The sequence below is a fragment of the Antechinus flavipes genome, chromosome 2, assembly GCF_016432865.1.
Source record: "Antechinus flavipes isolate AdamAnt ecotype Samford, QLD, Australia chromosome 2, AdamAnt_v2, whole genome shotgun sequence".
In the NCBI taxonomy this organism is placed as follows: domain Eukaryota; kingdom Metazoa; phylum Chordata; class Mammalia; order Dasyuromorphia; family Dasyuridae; genus Antechinus; species Antechinus flavipes.
In genome coordinates, this window is record NC_067399.1 from 182,531,945 (window position 1) to 182,556,961 (window position 25,017).

At 32.0% G+C, this 25,017-nt stretch overlaps 1 protein-coding gene and 1 non-coding gene across 2 annotated transcripts in view; both read left to right on the forward strand.

Moving 5' to 3' along the window:
• CSMD1 (CUB and Sushi multiple domains 1) overlaps positions 1 to 25,017 on the forward strand; it is a 2,716,069-nt gene that overhangs the window by 1,603,776 nt on the left and 1,087,276 nt on the right. The window lies entirely within an intron of this gene.
• On the forward strand, positions 13,619 to 13,691 carry TRNAK-CUU (transfer RNA lysine (anticodon CUU)). Its single transcript has one exon. It is a non-coding gene; the product is annotated as a tRNA-Lys (tRNA).

The window sequence follows — 25,017 nt, forward strand, 5'->3', positions numbered from 1 at the left end:
TTCTCCCCTTAACAAGGCAGGTGGCAAATCTATTTTGTTTAATATATTCCCAATTGAGCAAAAAAAAAAAAAAATCTCACATCAATTTCATGTGACTAAACCAGATGCTTGTAAATTATTCTATCAGGTTTAATTGGGCTGAGAAATATAAAATATGATAATATTATGATTCAATCGACAATTTTATTTGAGGCACACTGGGGATTTCTTAGCATTATTTCTTTAATTGAAAATATGAAAAAATTAAATAGAATAATACAAAGCATAGAAATGGTGTTGTGAAGTATTACCTGCATGACAGAATTTTTATATGTAGATTTAACAAGCTTATAAGAAGCTTCTATCTCATATGAATTTATAATGTACAATATAGATTGACTCAATCTAAATTTTGTTCCTTCTTTCATTATTATGAAATCTTCACTCCTCTGTCCATGTGAAGAGCTATACAAATATAAGTATATGCAATTATATTTTAAAAACTGTGATATCAGCAACATAAGGAACTTCTATAATCAATAGATAACACAATCCATTTATAACTCAATACAAGAGATATATGGAATTACCTTTCATCTGTCAAAGTCATCAAAAGAAGTCAAATTTGAACTTAAATCTTCCTGACTCCAGGCCCACTGCTCTTGATCAGTATCCAAAGATCTGAAGCCAATTTCTTTGAGATCTTTTTCAAGCCACAACCTCTATGCTTTCAGCTATAAAATATAGGAGATAGATTAGATCAAAGCCTCATAAACTCATAAATGTGGGTCACAAATGATATGGAATATCGAAACAATGTGGAGGATCACAAAATTATGACTTATTATCAGTAAGTATTTGATTTGTATACCTATTTTATATACCTGGTATCATATAAAAATTTCTCAAGCAAAAAAGTGTTTGCAAGTGGGAAAAATTTAAGAAGTCCTAGAGTAGATGACTTCAAAGGGTCTATTCCAATTCTAAATCTATGATTGTATAACCTATTCTTTCTATATTTACAGTATTGAGAAATATCCAATAACATACTAATATTATGATAATAATGTTGCTATTCATTTATCAATATATCAATATCCATGATATAGATTATTTGTATTTTTGTATTTGTTATATTATATAGCTATTATATTATTATTTATATTTTATTATTTATTGACTATTATATTTTTAACTTTTATATTATTTTATCATCTACAATGGACTGATACATTCATTATTTCATTTAGTATTCTCCAAACCACTGGGAAGTAAGTAACAGAAATTTATTATTTTACCTTGTTTTCCTAGACACCCAAAGCACTATAGATTTTCTTGAAATCACTTGTCCTTAGTTTTCCTCATACCTATGTAATTGCTTCTTCTCAGACTTTTATTGAATCTTCATAGATGTCATGCTTGTTAGCTGCCAAGTCCTCTTTTTACCATCCCCCTCCCTGCCCAGTCTTTGCCTCTTTTCTTTTCTCTCTATCTTATTTTATTGGGCTTGAATCAGCTCCTAGGTGTTCATTTATCATCAAGAATCTATATATTTAGCTATGGACATCTTTCTGGAGCTCTAAGATAGGAAAAACAACAACAACAACCACCACAACAACAAAAGCACTTTCCTTTTTTTTTTTTTTTAAATTTGGGTACAAAAATCCATCCTCCCAGTCACTTTACTCCTCATTTTCATTTATTCCATATATCCCATCAATTTTCAGATTTGCCATTTCTACCTAATGGTCAGCATCCTAATTTAAGCCCTCATGATTTCATAATTGGACTATGTCAATAGCCTTCTAATAAGTTTTTTGACTCATTTGTTGTTGACTGTTACTTGATTCTCTATTCCATTTTATGAATATCAAATGTTAGTCTCTTCATTTATCTTTTTTTTTAATTTGCCCTCAGTTATTTAAAGAGTATAAAAGTGAGAGAAATGATTATGTCTATTATATCAATAATTATTGAATTGGGACAATATTTTTTTATTCTGAAGTCTGTAGGCTTTTTAATCTATGAAGAACATTGTTGAGTTTACCCAAATCCCCATATGGGGTCCTAGATGGGAAAACCCACCCAATTAGAGAAACTTATAAATTAGTTAATTTAAAGGGAATTCTTGCTCATTGTGTTCCACTTAGTCTAGTCTGAACAGAGATGGATTTCCTTTTGTCTAGATTGCCCAAGGCAGGATAGTCTCGATAGGAAATAAATTTCTTTAACCCCCTTTTCCAAGATGAGTAATCAGAGTCACTAACCTGTATTCCCTCATTATGATGGGTCCACCTTTATAATATTCATTCTTCTTATTAATTATAAATGAAATGGAGTCAATTGTCATCTTCAGAATCTTCCAAGGACAAATAAATATTGAGTGGATTCCATAAGAGGTTTTTGGCATTTGAGAATATCACTCACCCTTTTAATTAATTATTGCTAGCATAATTAATAAAATTATTAATTACTCAGAAACTGTTTCTTAAAATGTTCACATATCACAGAGGAATATAATTTAGCCTTAAAGAAGTTAAACCTGCCTCCCATTCACAGACCCCTATACACATTACATCTTTTCCTTGATGGCTAGAAAGGTATTTTGTATACACGTAAGACATAATAATAAGAATAATAGAGGCAGCTAGGTGACTCAATAGATAGATCCCTGATCCATAACACATGTTAGCTATGTGATTCTGAGCAAGTAACTTTTTTATTAAAGCTTTTCATTTCTAAAACATATGCATAGATAATTTTCAACATTCATCCTTGTAAAACCTTGTATTCCAAAATTTTTCCCTCCCTTCCTAACATCCCCTCCCCTAGACAGCAAGTAATACAATATATGTTAAACACATGCAATTCTTCCATACATATTTCCACAATTATCTTGCTGAATAAGAAAAATCAGATTACAAAGGAAAAATATGAGAAAGAAAATGAAAGCAAATGACAAAAAGAGTGAAAACACCACGTTGTGATTGACATTCAATCCCCACAGTCAACTGTCTGAGTGCAGATGGCTCTCTTCCTCCCAAGACCATTGGAATTAACCTGAATCATCTCATTGTTGAAAAGAGCCATGTCTATCACAATTGAACATTATATAATCTTGTTGCCATGTACAATTATCTCTTGATTCTACTCACTTCACTTAGCATTAGTTCATGCAAGACTCTCTAGACTACTCTGAAATCATCCTATTGGTCTTTTCTTATAGAACAATAATATTCCATAACATTAATATATCACAACTTATTCAGCCATTCTCTAATTGAGGGGCACCCATTCAAAACATTTTTGCACATGTAGGTCCCCTTCCCTCCTTTATGATCTCTTTTGGATAAAGGCCCAGTGGAGACACTACTGGATCAGATGGTATGCACAGTTTGATATCCCTTTAGGTATAGTTCCAAATTGCTCTCATGAATGGTTGGATCAGTTCACAACTCTACCAATAATGTTTTAGAGTCCCAGCTTTCCCACATCCCCTCCAACATTCCTCATTATCTTTTTCTATTATGTTAGCTTATCTGAGAGGTGTGTAGTGGAATCTCAGAGTTGTTTTAATTTGTATTTTTGTAATCGACAGTGATTTAGAGCACTTTTTCATATGAATAGAAATGATTTCAATGTCCTCATCTGAAAAATCGTCTATTCATATCCTTTGACTATTTATCATTTGGAGGATAACTTGAATTCTTATAAATTTGAGTAAATTCTCTATATATTTTAGAAATGATGCCTTTATTGGAACTTTTAATGTAATTTTTTTCTGAACAGGTAACATAACCTCTGTTCACTTTAATTCTCTAGTAACCTCTCCAGCAAACTCTTCTAGTATCTTGAATAAGACAATTCCATAGTTAATATCAATATTTTATGGTCCATCTGATCACAAAGACTTGGGACACAACTAAGTAACAACAGATCAACTATTTATCCTCATGCAGTGTCAGTTGTAGCAATATTTTAGATCACATATGGTGTCATTAGATTGAATGATTATAAAATTTGATATTGTTTTTTACTGAAAATTTATTCAACATATACATATCTGTATATAATTTCTTACAAATAGAACAAAGAAAGGCAGGGACTATGGTTATTGTCTTTGGTTAACTGATATCAGACACATGATTTGGCACACAGTATTTAGATATTTAATGAATTCTTCTTGAATTGAATTAAATTAAATTTTCAATGAGAACTAAAATAAGTTGATTAGATCCAGTAGATCAATCATAACTTATTTGTACATATTCATTTGCATGTTTTAGCCTGGGAACTCCTAGAAGGCCGAATTGTCTTTTGCCATTAGCCAATGCCAGACACATAGAAAGGCTTAATGATTAAAAGACTATTTTATTATTGTCATCTTCCATTTTTCCACCTCTACAACTTAAGATGAACCAAATATTATAAAATTGAAAAGGGGAGGGACTACTAAAATTCAACTCAAACTCAAAATTAGTAGGTATTAGTCTTTAAGTAATTTGGAAGATGAGGTTTAGAATATATGGTTAAAATTAGTATGAGATTCTCTTGTGGCATTTTCAAAAGACTTTGCAATTTGATTATTCATGCTATCCGACTTCTTTCTTAGAACATTTAGCTGAAGGTTAGCTGTAGCTATATTTCAAATAAGGTAAAAAATTAAGCCAGGAATCCTTTTGTTAGTAGGGAAAGAATACTTCAAAGTCGATTGATGCTTAATGCTATTTTTGTATCAAACCTATGGAATTAATAGTAGTATATCATTTACTTCTCTTCTTTAAAAGAATTACAATTCATAACTAAAATATCCACCTAGAATCCAATGTGTTTTTTTATTTTAATTTATCATAAGCATTGCTTTCCTATTATTAATCAGCCAGAGTAAATAATTAAAATAATCTAGAATTTTGTGCGTAATGCTTGTTTTGTTAGTATCTAGTTTTTTTATTATTAAATCAATACCTAATCTAATATATTTACCTGTAGCTTTTTGTTTAATTCTCTATTTCTGTTTTTTTAAATGAATCATTGAAACTGGAAGATAACTATCATTCTATTGTTCAAGATAGTTACTTATTATGCTTAAATCAAGTTGATCATCTTGGAAACCTAAGTATTTAACTATCACATTTACTCCAGAAATTTTTGTACTGAAAGAACTTATGGGAGAGAATTTGTCAGTATTTGACACTATAATAAAGCATGAATTCCTCAAGAATGAAATAGATCCTCAGATGTGGCATGAAATAAGTCACTAATTACATTTCCCTTTTCCTGATCCTCCTACTTTTCTCCTCCTCCCTGCTGCTTTTTCATGTTCATTGATAAGCACAGATATTTCAATACATGTAATGTAATTAGTGGACATTTCTGTAGAGAGTAGAATCCTACTAAATGGGGGTAGAGTTGAATCCTTCTCAGGTCTTTGCTATTTTCAGAGAGGGTTTGATATAATTTAGGTTCTGAATGACAGTGGTGGGTAGTTTAGGTCTAGAATCACTGGTCTCTCAGGCTAATCTATCTTTGTATTTAGGCAAGCACACTCTACTATAAGTTAGATAAATTTTTAACTTGGGCCAATGTTATAACCTTCAGATATATATATTCCTTTTCTTTTTTTATGGGAGTTCATATCTGATTATATTTATTAATAAAACTCCAATAGTTTAGAACCTTGAAGAAGGAAAATTCTAACATTCATGTAAACATATAGATATTTACTAGCTAGTATTTTTAGCTAGTAAATATATTCATGAACTCTTAAAATGTAAAACATATTTTAAAAACAGCCATAAATTCAACATTTATAGATTACTATTTTTGCATTAATCCGATGGCATCTATATCTGATTTCTTTTTAAATAGGAGCAGATGATATTTGATACATTCATTCATTTAGCTTATTCTTCTTTTAAAGTAAAAAAAAAAGTCTCAAAATCTTCTTTGACCATCTATTCTCTCACTGATGACATGACAGCTATTATCTGTTACTACCATGACCTGACAGTTTTGACATGGCCATTCATTCTGTACAGTCTCTTCAAGAATTAACTTCTGAGATAAGGTCCACTTAAGAACTCTTCTTTCAACCTTCACTGTTACTACATTCTTTTTAGGACTATGTCAGGCTATTCCATGACCCTTACTTCTGGGGAGAAATCTTGTTATATTTCTCCAAATCAATCAATCAATCTATCTATCTATAACTAAATCTATATATTCATCAGAAGCCTGAAGTAAACTCTAGTGATAATTAATTATTTGAGCAAATAATTCCAAAGAAAAATCTATTCATTTTCCCATATTATCAGGAGAAAAACATTTGTGATGACTCAAAAAGCTCCTGTGTGGTTACAGTATCAAAAGCTAAAAACATTTGGTTTGAAGAACTCAATCATCATCACTGTTATACATTTCTAGCTGAAGTCTGTGTCTAAACCTTGGTCTTTTATTAAATAGCCGTACATTTCCCCAAAGAGAGTTTTCTGTCTGAACAACTGATTTACCAGGCACTATAGAATTCCAATTGCAGTTACAAATTTTCAACCAAGTGAAAAAGACAAATTGAGACAATTTGCTTTCATATGTTTCAAAACAGCAGCAAAAGATAAAGACAAGATAGCAAATCTAATACACTGTTATTTATACACTAGGCCTATTTGGCAAAGCTACATACCTCTTTCAGCCACTCCACTCAGATATAGGACAGCATGAAACATTTAGATTGCATTAAGAGAGGTACACCAATGCCCATGGAGCTCAGACAGTGGTTGCTTGGCCTTCATAAACTGGCACTCCAATCTCAAAATAAAAACAGTCTTTATTTTCAAGGCATTCAGAGTTGGGGGAACAAAATGTAAATAACCCTATACAAACACAAAGATATGGGATAAATTGGGGGATGGGAGTGTCAGAGAGAAATCACTAAGATTAAGAAAGACTGGGAAAATAATTCAGTAGATGAAACTTTAGTTAAGACTTGAAAGAAGCCAGGGAAATGAGAAAAAACATTGAGAGTGTTCTAGACATAGGAGAAAGATAGTAAAAATAATTGGGTCAGAAGATGAGACATCTTATATAAAGAAGAGAAATATGTCACTAAATTCTATGACACATGGACAGGAGCAAGACATAAGATTTGTAAGGTCAGTGAGAAGAACATTGTGAAGAGCTTAAAAACCAAACAAAGAATTGTGTATTTGATCCCAGGAGCACTGGGCAGCTACTGGAGTTTTTTTTTTTTTTTTTTTTTTTTTTTTTTTTTTTTTTTTTTTTTTTTTTCTGTTGTTGTTGTTGTTGTTTTGTTTTTTTTAATAAGGGAGGTTGATTATGTGGTCAAAACTATGTTTTAGGAAGATGAATTTGAAGGAAGATTGAAGTGCAGAGAAGCTTGAGGCAGGAGATCAACTAGGGTACTGTAGTAGTCTAACAGTGAAATACTGAAGGTCTCAACCAAAGTGATAGCAATTTCAGAGAAGAGAAGGATATATATATATATATATATATATATATATATATATATATATATATATATATATATGTATATATATATATCATATTATAAAGATTGAATCCATAGGCCTTTTGTAAGAAAATAGATAAGACTGAGACAGATTTTTAAGAATACAAGTCAGTCCCCAATTAATAAAGACAATTTTCAGATGAAAAAAATTAAAATCATCTGTAGCCAAAAAAAAAAAAATCCTCTAAATCTCTATTGATTAGAGAAATAAAATAAAACAACTTTGAGGTACCAGATCACCACTATCAGATTGGGTAAGATGACAAGAAAAGAATAATAAATGTTGGAGAGGTTGTGGGCAAACTGTTACACTTGTACATTGTTGATGGAGTTGTGAACCAATCCAATCATTCTGGAGAGCTATATGGAACTATGCCCAAAGGTCATTGTTGGTGAAGTTGTGAACTGATTCAGACATTTTGGAGAGCAATTTGGAACTATGCTCAAAGGGCTATAAAATTATGCGTGCCCTTTGATCCAGCAGTGTCACTACTGGGTCTATATCCCAAAGTGGTCATAAAATAGGGAAAAGACTTGCACATGCAAAAATATTTGAAGTAGCTCTTTTTTGTAGTGGCAAAGAATTAGAAATTAAGTGGATGCTCATAAATTGGAGAATGCCTTAATAAGTTATGATATATGAATATAATGGAATATTATTGTTCTATAAAAGATGATGACAAGATTGATTTCAGAAACATCTGGAAAGACTTACATTAACTGATGCTGAGTAAAGTAAGCAGAACTAAGAGAACATTATACACAATAAAAGCAAGATTGTGAAATGATAAACTATGACTCTGATCAGTAATACAGTGATACAAGATAGTTTGAATAGATTTGCGATTGAAAAATGAAGTGACATCTGCATCCAGAGAAAGAAGTATGGAATCTGAATGCAAATTAAAGCAAACTATTTTTTCCATTTTTGTTTGTTTTCTTTTCTTTCTAATGATTTTTCCCTTTTGTTCTGATTTTTCTTTCTCAACATGACTCAATGGAATAATGTTAAAAATGATTATACATGTATAGCCTATATCATATTGCTTCCTGTCTTGAGAAAGATGAGTTAAGAGAAAAAAGAGAAAAAATCACAACACAACATCTTAAAAAATTTAATTTTGAAAACTAACTTTCCATATAATTTGGAAAACAAAATACTATTAAAATGAAAAGGAGGAAGAAAAAAAAGATGATAATGACAAAGAAGAGGAAAAAGAAAAAGATAACAAAGAAGGAAGAAGGAAGAAGAAAGAAGAAGAAGAGGGCAGTTAGATGGAACAATAAGTAGAGCACCAGCTCTGATTGCCTCAGGCACTTAACACTCTTAACTGTGGGACCCAAGGCAAGTCATTTAAACTCAACTGCCTTTAAAAAAAGGAAGAAGAAGATGAAGAAGAAGTCAATAAAGAAGAAGAAAGAAGGAAGAAGAAGAAAAGGAAAAGAGATTTGGAGGTAATGATATGTGAGAAAGTGAGTACTTAAGGAAGACAATTATGTTGCAAACCTGGGTGATGTTAGAATGGTAGTACCTTCTATAATAGCATGGAATTTAGGAAGAAAAAAGTAATTTGAGAAAAATTATGAGGTCTGTTTCAGAAATACTGTGTATATCATCTTTGGCTTTTCAAAATGTCTAATGCAGTTACAGATATGATATTAGTGGAAAGGAGAGAGCTTCTGACTGAACAATAGATTTAAAAGTCATCTGCACAGCCATAATAATTGAAATAAGAATACCTGATAAGATCATCAAATTTTATAGGATATCCATATTTCTAATTATTATTTTGACAAAGATCTAACAAAGAGGGAATAGTTAGGTTGGAAAAGAAACAAAAGAAAATCTCTCTCTCTTTCTCACATACCCACACACACACACCCCCCTCCCACATACACACACACACAAAATACCTAAAGACTATGGTGTCAAGGAGAAGATTTTAATCAATAATATCAAAAGCTGTGGAGAGGTCAAGAAGGATGAGTATGGGATGGGAGGTCATTAAATTTGACAGTTAAGGGATCATTGGTAATTTGGGAGAGATTCATTTCTGTTGAATGATGAGAAAAGGAAGTGGAAGCTTTGAGAGTAGACAGCATTCTCAAAGAATTTAGTCACAAAAGATAAATAGTATAATAGTTTATAGGGATGAATGGATCAGGTGTGAGGTTTTGTTGTTTTTAAGATGAGGGAGACATGGGTGTGTTTGTAGACAGCAGAATAGTAATGATTACAAAAGCATTAAAGAGTAGGGAGAGTGAGAATAATAGAGAGATGGAGAAGCAAAAGTAGAATGGCTACATGTCCTTGGAAAAGAGTTTGTCTTAGAAAGAAGGGACAATTCTTCAGTTGCAATGGAGATGAAGAAGGAGATAATGTCAGAAGGCATCTGAACAATATGAGATAAAAAAGAGAGAGAAGATGGGAATCTCTGTGAATGGCCTCAATTTTTTCAGTGAAATATGAGACGACATTCTCAATTGAGGAGAGAGGGAAAAAAAGCTGTAAGAAATTTGAGGAGGAATAGTAAAGTTTGAAAAAGTTGCTGTTGTGAATTGATTAGAGAAGTATAACAATATTGCTTTGTCACAATGAGGGCCCAATTGAGATTATGTAGTAAAATAATTTATTGCATCCAGAAAGTAAATTGTAATTTTTTTCTTAGCTTTGTTCAACAATACAAAAGCAGAAGATTGTGGGAGTAATCCAAGGCTGGGATTTGGAAGATTAGATTTACTATTCAAGTCAAGTTGAGGAAGGAAAGAGAATGTAGAGCAGAGGGGATACAAATGCAGAAGGGTTAGCCTGGGAAAGAACTGAAGGGTTGAGGAATTGAAAGTTGTGATAAAATGTTTAAAGTTGAAAATATGTATGTATGTGTATGCATAAATGTGTATATATGTGCTATGTATATAAATATGTATATTAAGGCATATGTACATATGCATGTACAGATACATTGTGCATGTAAGCATATTATACATGCAAATGTGCATGGGTGAAAGATACTGTAAATGGATTATGATTTTTGTGATCAGAATTTGTAACAACCGCACTAGCACCCAGGACACCCCAGAATCAGCCAGAATCAGGAGAAGCAAAAGTCCTTAGTCTTTATTCTTGGTCTGTAGATGCAGGATTGAACAGGATGGAAGCAGAATCTCTGAGATTTTCTTTTTCCTCATCTACCGCCCAAGTGTGACCCTGGATAGTCTTACTCCACTCTCTAGTCCCTCCTACAATCCTCTGTATACATCAATCATCAAGCCAGCACAGGATAGTGGGAAGGACCATTTTCCAAGCATATGCACATAGAGTATTGTCCAATCAATAGGTAGCCTCAAGTGCTCGGCTGTCCTGACCTCAGTGCATCGACTCAATAGTTTCAGCCTTCTATAAGAATTGAAGTCAAAAAGAAAAGTCTGGAATACCTTTTCAGAAATTATAGTATTTTTTAATGGTCCCAAACTTTATACTCAAGTGAATGCTAATCTTTTTAATGATAGCCAACTAGTGATGTTTGCTGACTATATGTTAAGAGAGAACATTCTCAATGAGGACAGTATTTAATTATCTGATGTTAGAGCCCCTAAGACATTTAAAAATAGTTAAAGAGATCTAAGGATCAACTAAGATATATTACTTAACATAGTGGCTGAAGCATATTAGGTAATAAATAAATAATGCTTATTTCCTAGGTCCCACTTCCAATAGGAAGGGCTCAGATTGTCTCTCACATATCTAAAGAAAAGGAATTTCAATTATTGTTACAATTTCAGATCCCAAGCCAGAACTAAGTCTTCTGATATCCTCTGACCAAGGCTCAAATGCCATAACTGGGATATTCTCCTGGAGAATTGAATTCCTTAAGATGAAAAATTGTTGATGAGATTTTTGCAGTACTTCAGAGCTTACAGGAATTATTAGATTCTTTCTGACTACTCTTTTTATGGTTAAATCATGAGAGTATACAGCACAAATATTTTGTTTAGCTGCATCTGTAAAAATAGTTGGTCCTTTAAGAGGAACCTTAGAAACCTTCTCCTCAAAAATCCATTGCCAATTATGCAGTAGTCTGGTTATCTTTAATGGAGATCCATGTGCAAAATTTGGAGCCATGGCCAATAAAATTTGCCACTCTGGGATGGTCTCACAGCATACATTAATTTGTGCATTTGTATAAAAGGTGTATATCTTGTCAGGTCTTGTCCCAGATAATTGTACTACTTGCTTAATGGCCTTTAATAAAATTCTAGCCACAAGCACTGGGTAAGGAGTAAGGCTTTGTTCTGGTTGTGCTGGGAGGTTCACCCACTCTATCACACTGTCTCCTTGATGAAGGACTGCTGTGGGTGCTTCTTTCGTAGCAAAAACTGATATTTCCAAGGGTTTTTGAGTTACTCTTTCAACTACATTGGATAAAGCCAGTTCAACTTCTCTCAAAGCCTCTTGAGCTTTTTTTGTAAGCTGGCGTGGTGAATTTAAAGCAGTGTCTCCCCTTAAAATGTCATATAGGGGTTGCAATTGATTGGTAGTTAAACCTAACACTGGACGCATCCATTGGATATCTCCTATTAATTTTTGGAAATCATTTAAGGTGTTCAACCTTTCTGTTCTTAGGGACAGTTTTTGTAGTGTAAGTGCCTTAGGATATATTTCATATCCTAAATATTGAAAAGGAGCATGTCTTTGAATTTTTTCTGTAGCGATATGAAGTTTGTAATATCTTAGTGTTTCTATGGTCTTTTGTAGACATGCTTCTAACATTCGCTCCTCAGGTGCACATCCCAATATATCATCCATATAATGTAATAGCATAACTTTTGGAAATGCTTTTCTTACTGGAGCAAGAGCTGCAGCAACATACATTTGGCATATAGTAGGGCTATTTTTCATTCCCTGTGGCAAAACTGTCCATTCATATGTTTTATAAGGCTCAGCTAAATTAACACTGGCACTGAAAAGGCAAAGAATGTGGTGAACTTTTTCTTCTCAAAACACAGCCAGGTGATAAAAGTTCAGATCTTTTATTATCTCCAATATAGTCCGGTTAGTTTAGAGGTCTATCTCTCTGCTTGGTTCCAAGAGCTCCCTCCGAATGTTGCCAAATCCAAAGGTTCTGGTCCTTCAGCCTCTGCCTCTGCTTTCTTCAGCCTCCAACCAGCACAGAGATGGAATGAATCTCTTGTCTCCTTCACTTGGGGCTCGGCTAGCTTTCTGGTGAGTCTTTCAGACCAACTTGGTCTCAGTGGGGGGAGTGCAGGAGCCCAGCCACCAACTCCTCTCCAATACAGCTGAACTCTCTTCTGCTACCAGCCAGACAAGTGGAAAATATATTCTCTCTTGCCTTGCCTCGGAGAGAGGGATCAAAAAGATTTTCAAAAAGAGGATCAAAAGGTTTTCAGAGTTCAGTAGCCCTTTGGGCATAATTCCAATTGCTCTCTAGAATGTTGGATCAATTCACAACTCCACCAACAATGTGTTAGAGTCTCAACTTTTTCTTGTCTTCTCTAACATTTATCATTTTTTTAGCTAACTTGTTAGGTATGAAAAGGTCTCCAAAGTTGTTTTAATTTGCATTTCTCTAATCTATACTGAGTTAGAGCATTTTTTATGGCTTTTAGATAGCTTTGGTTTCTTCTAAAAATTCCCTTCAACAGGCATTTCTTAAACACTTATTTGGCAAATACTATGCTACAATGTCCACAAAAAGGAAGAAGTCTCTGCTCTCAAAGAGCTTACATTCTATGAAAACGAGTACATAAATAAGTATCTGCATAATCAATCCATAGAGAATTCTACAAAAATGATCTTTGGGAAAAAAATCCTGTTCATTCCATGTCTAGAGGGAAAATAATTTAACATTTGACTATGTAAAGACTGATTGAAAAGCTGCTGGTATTTCTAGAGGAGCCAGTGTCCTCAGACATCACTTTGCAAACCCTATCTTGCCTTTGCAATTGCTGTGAGAACTCCCTCCCATCCTGCCTCCTCCATGCTTCGAATGTAATTCTCTTTCACATCCTTGACTTCTTCCAAGGCCTAACTTAAGGTCTAACTCCTACAAAAGGCCTTTTCGCATCTTAGTGCTTTCTAAGTCCTCTGATTTTGCCCGGCTAGCTCAGTCGGTAGAGCATGAGACTCTTAATCTCAGGGTCGTGGGTTCGTGCCCCACGTTGGGCGCCAAAATGTGTAGGTTAATTAATAGTAACCAAGAGAAGTTACAACCCCATCCTAGAAATGCCATCTTAAGTATACTGTGTCCAGTTCTGGAGTCATTTATATTTTCAAAAGGATATTGATGACCTGGGACTCATTCAAAAGAGAATGAGAAAAGCAGAAATAATTGCCACAAAGAACAGGTTAAAAACTTAGGCATAGTCTAGAGAAAAGACTTATGCCAGAGATGATTATGCCAGAAAAAAAATATCTTGTTTTCTCTCTTTTTCTTATTTGCTTGGGAGACAAAGCTGGAAAGTAAGAATAAAAGTTAAAAAGAGGAAAACCTAAGCTTGATGTAAAGAAAGACTTCTTAAGACCTATCCAAAAGAGATGTGGGCTTATTTCTATCAGAAGGTAATGGGCTCTCTCTCTTTTTGGATGTCTTCAAAAGACTATATGACCACTTCCCATATATGTTGAAGAAAGGATCCTTTGTTCATGTAAAACATCTTTGATATCCATTTCAAGTCTAAGTCTGTGATTATGTAAGTAATTGATAATTATAAGGGATTTTAAAGAAAATCTAGTCTTGTCTCCCCATTTTACAGATAAAAAAAAAAAAAAAACTAAAATTAAGAATTTAAAGATCTTTCCTAAGATCTTCCTGGCTACCATTCTAATGTTCCTGTCATTATGTCAGGCTGTTAAAGATGGGATATAACTTAATTTATTTAGTACTTCTTTATAATTCTGTCATCACACGTAGAAATTATTTTCTTGATAGGGATTGGCTGATGACCCAAGGTTACTTTTTTTTCAAACTTCAGCCAAAAAACGAAATCCAATCTTTTCTGATATTTTAGTGGGAGGCTGAAATTTGTATTGCAGAGAAGAAACAAATTGTATTGGTGACAGAGATACACAATCAAGGCAATATGATGAACACTAATCCAGGCCCAACTGCTTCAATTAGTCCATTTATTCATATATATATATTATTTATAATTATAACTTTTTATTGACAGTACATATGCATGGATAGTTTTTTACAACATTATCCCTTGCACTCACTTCTGTTCCAATTTTTCTCTTCCCTCCCTCCACTCTCTTCCCTAGATGGAAGCCAGTCTTATACATGTTAAATATAGTATATCCTAGATAAATATAGGTGTGCAGAACACAACAATTCTCTTATTGCACAGGAAGACTTGGATTCAGAAGGTAAAAATAACCTGGGAAGAAAAACAAAAATGCAAACAGTTTACACTCGTTTCCCAGTGTTCCTTCTCTAGGCTTAGCTGATTTTGTATATCATTGAACAATTGGAACTGATTTAGATCTTCTCTTTGTTAAAGATATCCACTTCCATCAGAATACATCTTCATACAGTATTGTTGTTGAAGTGTATAATGATCTCCTGGTTCTGCTCATTTCATTCAGTATCAGTTCATGTAAGTCTCTCCATTCATCCTGCTGGTCATTTCTTACAGAACAATAATATTCCATAACATTCATATACCACAATTTACCAACCATTCTCCAACTGATGTAGCCCATTTATTCTTAATACTCTATCAACATCATCATCAGCTTTGCCCTGAAAAATTGAGTTGTCTTAATTGGTCTCTTTCTCTCAAGCCTTTCACCACTTTCATCTATTTCCATACCATTGTCAAAGTAATATTATTAAACATAGGTATGATCATGTCATTCCCATGCTCAATGACCTTCAGTAGCTATTCCTTATGATAAAATAAAAAACTCTTCCTTTTGAAGTTTTGATTTTATCTAAAATTATCTTTTAAAAATTGATAATATGGGTGGAGTTTACTTTTATGGGTTCATTACCCTAAATTAATGTCTTTCTCCCCCTCTACATTCCAACCAAATTCTAACTCTCAACTGTTCAAATCTTTGTCCAAACTATCCCTCCTCTCTACCATTGTGTTCTCCATCCTCATTCACCTCCACTTCTCGGAAACCCAGGCTCCCTTCAAAGATTAGGTCAAGTGCCACAACTTCTGAAATACTATACTGTTTCTGCTTTCATCTGCTAGTGCCCTCAGTGAAATGATTTCTTATTTCCTCTATTCAGGTTTTGTATTTAAATGTGTGTGGAGTTTTGTTTCATTTTATTTTTCTCTTCCAGGTACAATATGAACTCCTTTCAATATAGTAATAGTTATGTAAGGTTTTGAAGTTTAATTGATTTGATTTGATTTACTTTTTGGTTTTCTATCTATCCCCAAAACATAGCAAAATGACTGATGGGCAAAAGTTATCAATGAGTACTTGATTCATAGATTCAGTTAGGGAGTATCTATGGCTCTATGTGAAAGAAAACTTGATGGGATCACTTGATTCCCCTCCACTTCTTAGGTCATTTTTTGACTGAAGCCCCTGAAATGGATTCTATCAGTACAAACCTCATAGACTTCAAATCTGAAATTAAATAGCCCAAAAAAACTCAAATATTTTTTTCTCCATTGGAATGAGAGATAAGCTATTTTACATCTCAACTATTTACTAAATTATATTGCTTCAATTTATGTAAAATGGTATCCAGAGGGAAATCTTGGTGTAAATTGAAGTGATGAATTATTTTTTTAAAACAAATGAAAAGTACTAATTCTATGCTTCAATTATCATAATTCCATAACCTTTTCTCTTACATATTGCACTTTGGTCTTACATAAATACTACATAGCTCATTAGCTTTTGTTTTTGTAAGCTCATTATAATTTGTAATACAATATGATAAAATAAATTACAATTATCATGTTGTTATATTTCTTCTTTCAAGAAAGAAAATTACCCAGTTTAATTGTAATAACAACTACACCTTTAATTAAACCATCTAGAAAACCTTAGTAACTATTTTCTTAGGTTTTCATTTGACATTAATTTGTCTTGATGCTGTTAAGTTCTTTTGGTAAATTGTCATTTTATATTCTTTCTCACAATCTTTTTTTTTTCACATGAGCAACTACTGATCATTCAGAACAAAATTAAAATCCTAAAATGTCTATTATTAGCTAGCATAATTAACAAAAGAATATTGGTACACAAACATGTTTGGACACATAAACATACATACACATATATATGTGTATTCATGTGTATATGCATATGCCTGTATTTGTGTATGTAAATATACAGGCATATTTACAAATTCCTACAAATACACAAATACAAATACAGACACATGTTCAATACCTAACATATGCACAAACAAGCTGGAGGAGAATCTGGGCTAGATTATTTTAATATATAAGTTATTTTATTCTGTTTAAATATTCTCCTTATTAAAATAATATTTCAGATAGAAAAAAAAATTATTACTGTTGTTTTAGTTGTAGGAATATATAAATAAATATCTTTGGATATATTTATACACATACATTCAGATATGTATACATACACACATCCATACAAACTATTTATATGTCCTTATCTGTATGGTTACTTAAATGCAGTAGCATTACCAAAACCTCTTTCATTCTCAGCAAGTCTCTAAATATCCAATAAGCACAGCAATTATTGAGGAAATTGTTCTGTAGCAAAACAACTGGGACCAGTTGATTGAATTACTTTAGTTTAGATTGATCTGTCTATAAGATTGTCACCCAAAGAGATTAAATCTGCTTTATGCGAAAAGCACCTATATGTTCATCACCATCTCATGTTCTTTCTATTGTCATCTGAAATGACTGGATAGTAATGGGAAGGGTGATTTATCATTATTCCTGGGACCTAGGAAATGGTCTAGTTTGGCTTCCATTTAAGTAAATTGCTGGATGCATTTTAGTATTTAGGAACTTGATAAAAATATTTTGAGAATATTCATTACCAGTGTACTTTAATATCTAGACCACACACACGCACGCGCACACACACACACACACACAATTAACTTAAGTGAATAATTTCTAATATTGACTTCAGGATATAATTTTGAATCATTAAAGTTGTGAATTCCACTTTTACTAGTGAGTCAGCAGTGTCTTTAATGTGTACTTAAAGAAGATAATTAAGGACTAGGCAGCCACTTGATTGTTTGTAATGCTTCCAAAATTTTATTCTAATGAATAACGTTATTCCAATCTACTCATTGGTAAAATAAAAACTAATTACATTTCTTCATCTGCAATGTTTCTGAGTGTAAAAGCACTACTAAACAATACTGATTTGATGAATGCTGCTGTACTTTTCTAAAAGAGTATAAGATATCATGAACTTAGAACTTTTCATTTTGGGTATGTGCACATCACTTTTTAAAATCCAGATGGCACAGTTTTATCAGTCCAATTCAATTATTGAAAACTTAGTGGTGTGGAAAAGAGTTTATGAGATTAGAATTTCAGATGTGAAATTTAGGGGAAAATAGGAAGAAAATTGTTTGACTTTAAAAAAATTTATATATACAACTTTTTAAAAAGCGTATTTTTAAAAGTGAAAAAATATGAACAATATTCAAAAGAATAATTATGAGCTACTAACAACCATATGGAATATTGATACAAACTAATAATAAAAAGAACAATTATAATCAAAATAACTCTAAGATTTCCCTTCATACACAGCAAATCGATAAAAACAATAAACAGGGCACTAGACAATATTGAAGGGGCTTTGCAAAGACAGGAACACTGACATAATTTTGATGTAGCTCAGAATTGACTCAAGCAGTCTAGAAGGCAAATCAGATTTATACTTAAAATATAAACTAAAGTGTACTTACCATCTAAACCAGATACTCTATTGTTAGACATATATTTAAAGGAAGTTATGAGCCAAAAGATCCCAGTCTTTTTGTGGGGAGACACACACACACACACACACACACACACACACATACACACACACATGCAGGAGAGAGATAGGAGAGAAAGAGAAAGAAAAAGAGAGAGAGAGAGAGAGAGATGATGTGATTACAAAATAACCAAAAAATTGTAGTATAGGAATAGATTGGAATGTTACCATATCATAAGAATAAATGAATATGAAAAGCTTTGAGGAGGAGCAGGAGTTTGTATGACCTAATACAAAATGAATTAAGTAGAGCCAAAAAAAAAATATGCACAATGAATATAAAAATGTAAATAAGTAAAAAACAAAAAAAAAAATAAAAACCAAAAGTGAGTGTTGAACAATTATAATGGTCAAGAGAAGGTGCTGAAGTACCTCTCATCAGAAGTGTAGGACTGTGGATTTGGAATACTATATATGTTATCAGATATATGTAATGTTGTCTAAATTTTTTCCCCATATCAATATTTCTTCTTTCTTTATTAAAAGGTATATTATTGTATCTGATTTAAAAAATCAAAAATCCTTACCTGTATTTCACCCACACATAAATTGTTTCCCATTGTATATAATATTCCATATGTGTAATCCCTCACCTTTCCAAAATTTAAAAAAAAAAATAAAGGAAGTAGAGAAATTTTTTTCATCTCTTCTCCTGAGTTAACTTTAATAATAATAATTAAAATATTGTTTATATTTTATTGTTCTGTTTCTGGTAAATGTTTTGTTCTTTTCTTTTTTTTAATGCTTCCTCAAGAATTCATATTTACCCTTATTTTAGTTTATTATTGCTTTTGTTTTCTTTTGTTTTTTCAGATAAAAAGTCAGCAGTTCTGCATAAGTATATGTGTTTTTAAATGGGAATGATTTATATGACATTTTAAATATGGGAAAATCAAGTGAAAATGTGATATATATTTTTTCACCTGTTCTTTCTACATTTAAAAATGATATAAAGCATCTATAGCTTTAAAAGAATTCATACTATTGTGCATTTTTTATTTTTGCTGAAATTTTAATTTTTCATTAACATAATTGCTCCCATGGAAAGCTTACATGGCTTTTTAGTATTGATTTAACTTCATTTCTTCAGTGATATTTGTGAAAAATAAAGAAATATTACTTTAAGATATATAAAACTAAAAAAAATTCATGCTAAAATAACTCTTTTTTGTTCTAATTAATGTTTTTCCTATTACAGGGTATCATTATGATTTGCAGCTGTGCTGCTATTTTTATATAATGAATACTTTAAAAATCAGTAGTGAAATGTCTTCTAAGTTTCTTAAAGGCTCATAGGATTGACATTTGATTAATCTATCTTATTAGTACAAGTTATGTTAGTTTGGCATCAATATGTTGTCCCATATCTTTTTTTTCCAAAGCTCTACCCAGAACTAGAAATTTATTTGCTGGCAGAGAAGCAGAATGATGCAGGACTTAGAAACAGATCAACCTGAGTTTGAATTTTGCTTGAGACAAGTCCTGTGATAATTGACAAGGTCTTAAAACAAAGTTTCCTCTTCTAAAAATATTTCTGATAAAATCATGCTTTACCTTATCAGGTTATTGGATCACATGAGATAACATGTTTCTATCTTTATAGGTTATAACAAAAATCTTAATACAATTTAAGCTATTAAAGTGTAAAACTGCATTAAGACTTTTAGAGATACACATATGTTTATGTGTGTGTGTGTATGTATGTATGTATAATATATACACAGGTGAGAATATGGGGTATTCAAGGAGGACTAGCTGGTTTAAAAGTTTGCTGAGCCCATTTCAGGGCTGTCCATCCATTGGAGTCTACCTTCATACAACTTTCACCAGTGACTCTAAGAAGTTGTAGTGTGCTCAGTATCCACACTCTGGTAAAATCATCTTGGCAGATGATCTAAACCTCATTGAAAACAACTTAGAAACCTCAAACCAATTGGTGATGTATAGAGATGTCTCAGCATGTGAAGACTCCCCCTAATAGAATGGGTGGATTAAAACATTTTTTTTCCCCAATAGCCATAAAAATGGCTAAAGCCAATGATACGCTTAGACTTCGATCAGACATAGAAGCCATCAAGATTACACAATTCATCCTAGACCATCATTCTGTCTTTTGTCTTGCTACTAGATTTCAGTGACTCTGGAAGAGAGAATGAGGCTTATGATTTTATGCAATCCTGCTTCACTTAAATCCAATTCACTCATAAATCAAGTCATTACCTCATGATTTCATAAGTCCTCTTTGAAACAAAGGACAAACAACATATGCACACATACATATATATCCATAAGTATAGAGAGATAGAGATACACACATATACACATGCATATAGAGAAACATATATGTGTATATCTAAATAAACATATATCACTATATATATATAGTTATAGTTTATAAACATGTGTATGCCTTTCTAAATATGACTATATATGTGTGTGTGAATTTAAATTTGATACTGCTCCATAATTGTCCATTTCCACGATTTCTTTTTTTTTTAAATCACCATTATTGTTTTGTGAGTTGGGAGCCTAATTTAGCAGGTATAATGTTTGAAAAAGAACTTTTAAGTAAGTCATAAAAGTATTCCTTTTCAGTTAGTAGATAAACTTAAAAAAAACAAATAATTATTCTATTGTCAAGCATGTGTTATTGAAGCATACAAAATATATATTGAAAAGTAATTTATATATTCATAGGTGATATGATAGGTAGACTAAAAAGGTATTAACTAAATCATCATCAGTCTTTTCCTTCCCTGAACCCTTCTACTCAGGATTATTAAAGAAACCCATCTGAGAGGTCCAACTAAGCATGTATAACAAAGATATCATGAATTCGATCTGACTATACATAGTAAAAGGGATTAATAATAAAAATTTAAATAAAATAAAATTGGGAGGTCAGTTTTTAATTTTAAGCTATAAACTTAAGTAAATAAATATTAAAGAGAAACTTTCACTTTGGCAGTGGGAGAAGCATAGCATGGTGAATAGATTGATGATATATTATACTTGGAAGCAAAAAGCCTTGGGCTTTTAGTTTTGTTTTGTTGCCAAACTTAAGTTTGTTGTTTAGTAACTATGATCCAACCTTACCCAATACATATGGCAAAAAGGCAGAACATCATCAAGAGATTTCTACCTCTCATCTAGAGAATTCTAGAGAATCAATCTAAAAATTTCTTGAAATAGTTAATGATTTCCACAGTCACAAGTTATAAAACAAACCCACATAAATCAGCAGCCTTTCTATACATTACCAGAAAACTTCAGCAATAAGACATAGAACGAGGAATTCCATTTAAAACAACTATAGACAATATAAAATATTTGGGTCTCTGTTTGTCAAGACAAATCAAGAAACAATATGAACATAATTACAATACCTTTTTCACACAAATATAGGCAGATCTAAATAATTACAAAAATGTTAATTACTCTTGGGTTGACTAAGGTAACATAATAAAAATAACAATTCTATCTATCTATCTATCTATATTCAAAACTATCCTAATCCACCAAAAACTATTTTACAGAGCTAGGGAAAAAATAATAAAGAATAAAAGGTCAAGAATATCATAGGGATTAATGGGGAGGGCAGGGAAGCAAAGGAAAGTGGCCTAGCCATACCAGACCCCTAAAACTATAATATATATTGGGGGAGGGGGATAAAAGAAAATTCTTTTTTTAAAGTTATTTATTTATTTATTTATTTATTTTATTATAGCTTTTTATTTGCAAGTTATATGCATAGGTAATTTGACAATTGTCAAACCTTTTGCTATAACAATATTATAAAATAGCAATCATCAAAACTATTTGGTATTGGTTAAGAAGTAGAATGGTAGATCAGCAGAATAAAGTAGGCACAAAAGATATAGTAATAAATTATTACAGAAATCTACTGTATGGCAAACACAAAAATTCTGTGATAAAAACTCATTATTTGATAAAAACTGATGGGAAAACTGGAAAAATATTATGGCAAAAAATGGTATAGAGCAATATCTCTTTATCAAAATAAGATCAAAATGGGTACCTGATTTAAACATAATGATGCCATAAGCAAATTAGGAGAGCAAGGAATAGTTTGCCTGTCAGATTTATAGAGAACAGAAGACATTATGAACAAGCAATAGAGAACATTATAAAATACAAAATGGATAATTTTGATTACATTAAATTAAAAAGGTTTTGTACAAACAAAAGTAATGCAGCCAAGATTAAATGGAAAGCTAAAAGCTGGAAAACAATCTTTATAGCCAGTATTTTTTTTAAACTCCTCATTTCTCAAATTTATAGACAATAGTGTCAAATTAAAAATATAAAAGCCAATCCCCAATTGATAAATGGTCAGAGGATATAAACAGAAAATTTTCAGATGAAAAAATTAAAGCTATCTATACTCATGTGAAAAAAATACTCTAAATCACTACTGCAAATTAAGATAATTCTGATTTACCACCTCATATATAATAGAAAAGGAAAATGATAAATCTTAGAGAATATGTGAAAAAATTGGAACACTAATGCATTGTTAGTGGACTTGTGAATTGATTCAACCATTCTGGATTGCATTTGGGAACTATGCCCAAAGTTTAATCAAACTATGCTTATTATTTGATCCAGCAATGCCACTACTAGGTCTGTATCCAAAAAAGATCATTAAAATATTAGCTATATTAATATTAATATATTATTGTATATAATATTGTATTATAATATTAACATCTTAATATTGATATATTAAATATAATGTAAAAATAAAAATATTTATACCAGTTCTTTTTGTGTAGCAGAGTTGGAAATTGAGGGAATGTACATCAATTGGGGAATGGCTGAAATGTGAATGTAATGGATTACTTTTGTGATTTAAGAAAAGATGGGCAGATGGATTTTAGAAGAAAACTTGAAAATACATGTACTGATACTGAATACAGTGAATAGAATCAAGAAAACAGTATATGCAATAACAGTAACATTACATGATGATCAACTATGATTGGGTTAGCTTTCCTTAGAAATACCATGATCCAAAAAAAAAAAAAATAAATAACAAAAGACTCATGATGCAAAATGCTATCCACGTCAAGAGAAAGAACTATGGAAGCTGAATACAGATCAAAGTATACTCTTTCCCCCCTTTTTAGTGGCTTTTTCCTTATATTTTGTTTCTTCTTTCATAACATGATTAATACAGAAATATTTCTATATGAATGCACATGTATACCTGATTTCTCACTGTCTTCAGGAGGAGGGAAAGGAAGAAGGGAGGGATAAAAATTTGGAAATCAAAATCTTATAAAATGAATGTTGAAAACTGTCTTCATATATAATTAGAAAATAAAACATTTGCCCAAAAAAAAATAGAAGAAAGAAAAAGAATGTAAGTTAGGCAAGAATGTAAGAAAGGCAAGGCTACATTACTTTTGCATTTGTACCCACAGTATTTGGTATAGTGAGTAGTACAAAGCAAGCACTTTATAAATGTATTGATTCGTTCATAAGATGTGATGCAATGATTTTAGTCTCATAGAAATCTGATTCTTGTTTTTGATACGTGAAAAGTATGATCTTAGGATGTTATTCAATGTCTCTGGATGAAGAGCTTCTCACCCACAAAATGAAAAGATTGGTATAGATGATTTTTGAGGTTTCTGAAATAACTTTCTCTGAGATCTCATATAACTCCCTAATATTCTTATCATGAGAAAGCAGGTAACCTTTTGGATAGATTACTGAACCCAGAATTTGAACTATGTTTAAATTTGGCCTAAAACACTTATTAACTTTGTGACTCTGGGCAAGTCACTTAATCTCTGTTTACCTGAGCTTCCTAAAAAAAAAAAAAAAAAAAAAAAATAGCACCTACCTTTCTGGGATGTTGTGTTAATAAGATAATATTTATAAAGTACTTATAATGCTTGGTATTTTATAAATTCATGGTCCTTTCCTCCCTCCTGCCTCCTCCCTTACCCTCACTATTTGAATGGACATTCTCCACAAGATGCATGATCATGTCTCAGAATCATTATGGTCATCATTGTTATCATTTTCTCTTCTTCCTCCTTCTCTTCTTCCTCCTCCTTCTCCTCCTCCTCTTCCTCCTTATCCTCTTCCTTCTCTTCCTCTTCCTTTTCTTCCTTCTCCTACTCTATTCTCCTTCTCCTCTTTCATAGTTGATTATTGCACAATGTTGTTACTTCTACAATGTTCTCCTCATTATGCTCAATTCACTCAGCATTGGTTCTCGTAAGTTTCAAGATTTTTGTGAAATCTGTCTGCTCAGCATTTCCTATAAAACAATAGTATTCCATTATATTAATATACCACAACTTTTTCATTTATTCCCCAATTGGTGGGAAATCTCTCAATTTCTAATTCCCTGCCACCACAAAAAGAACTGCTATAAATATTTTTACATGTAGGTGCTTTTCCTCTTTTTATGATCTCTTTGGGATACAGATTTAGTAATGATATTGCTGGGTCAAAGGGTTCTCCTCCTCCTTTTCTTTCTTCTCTTTCTTTTCCTTTC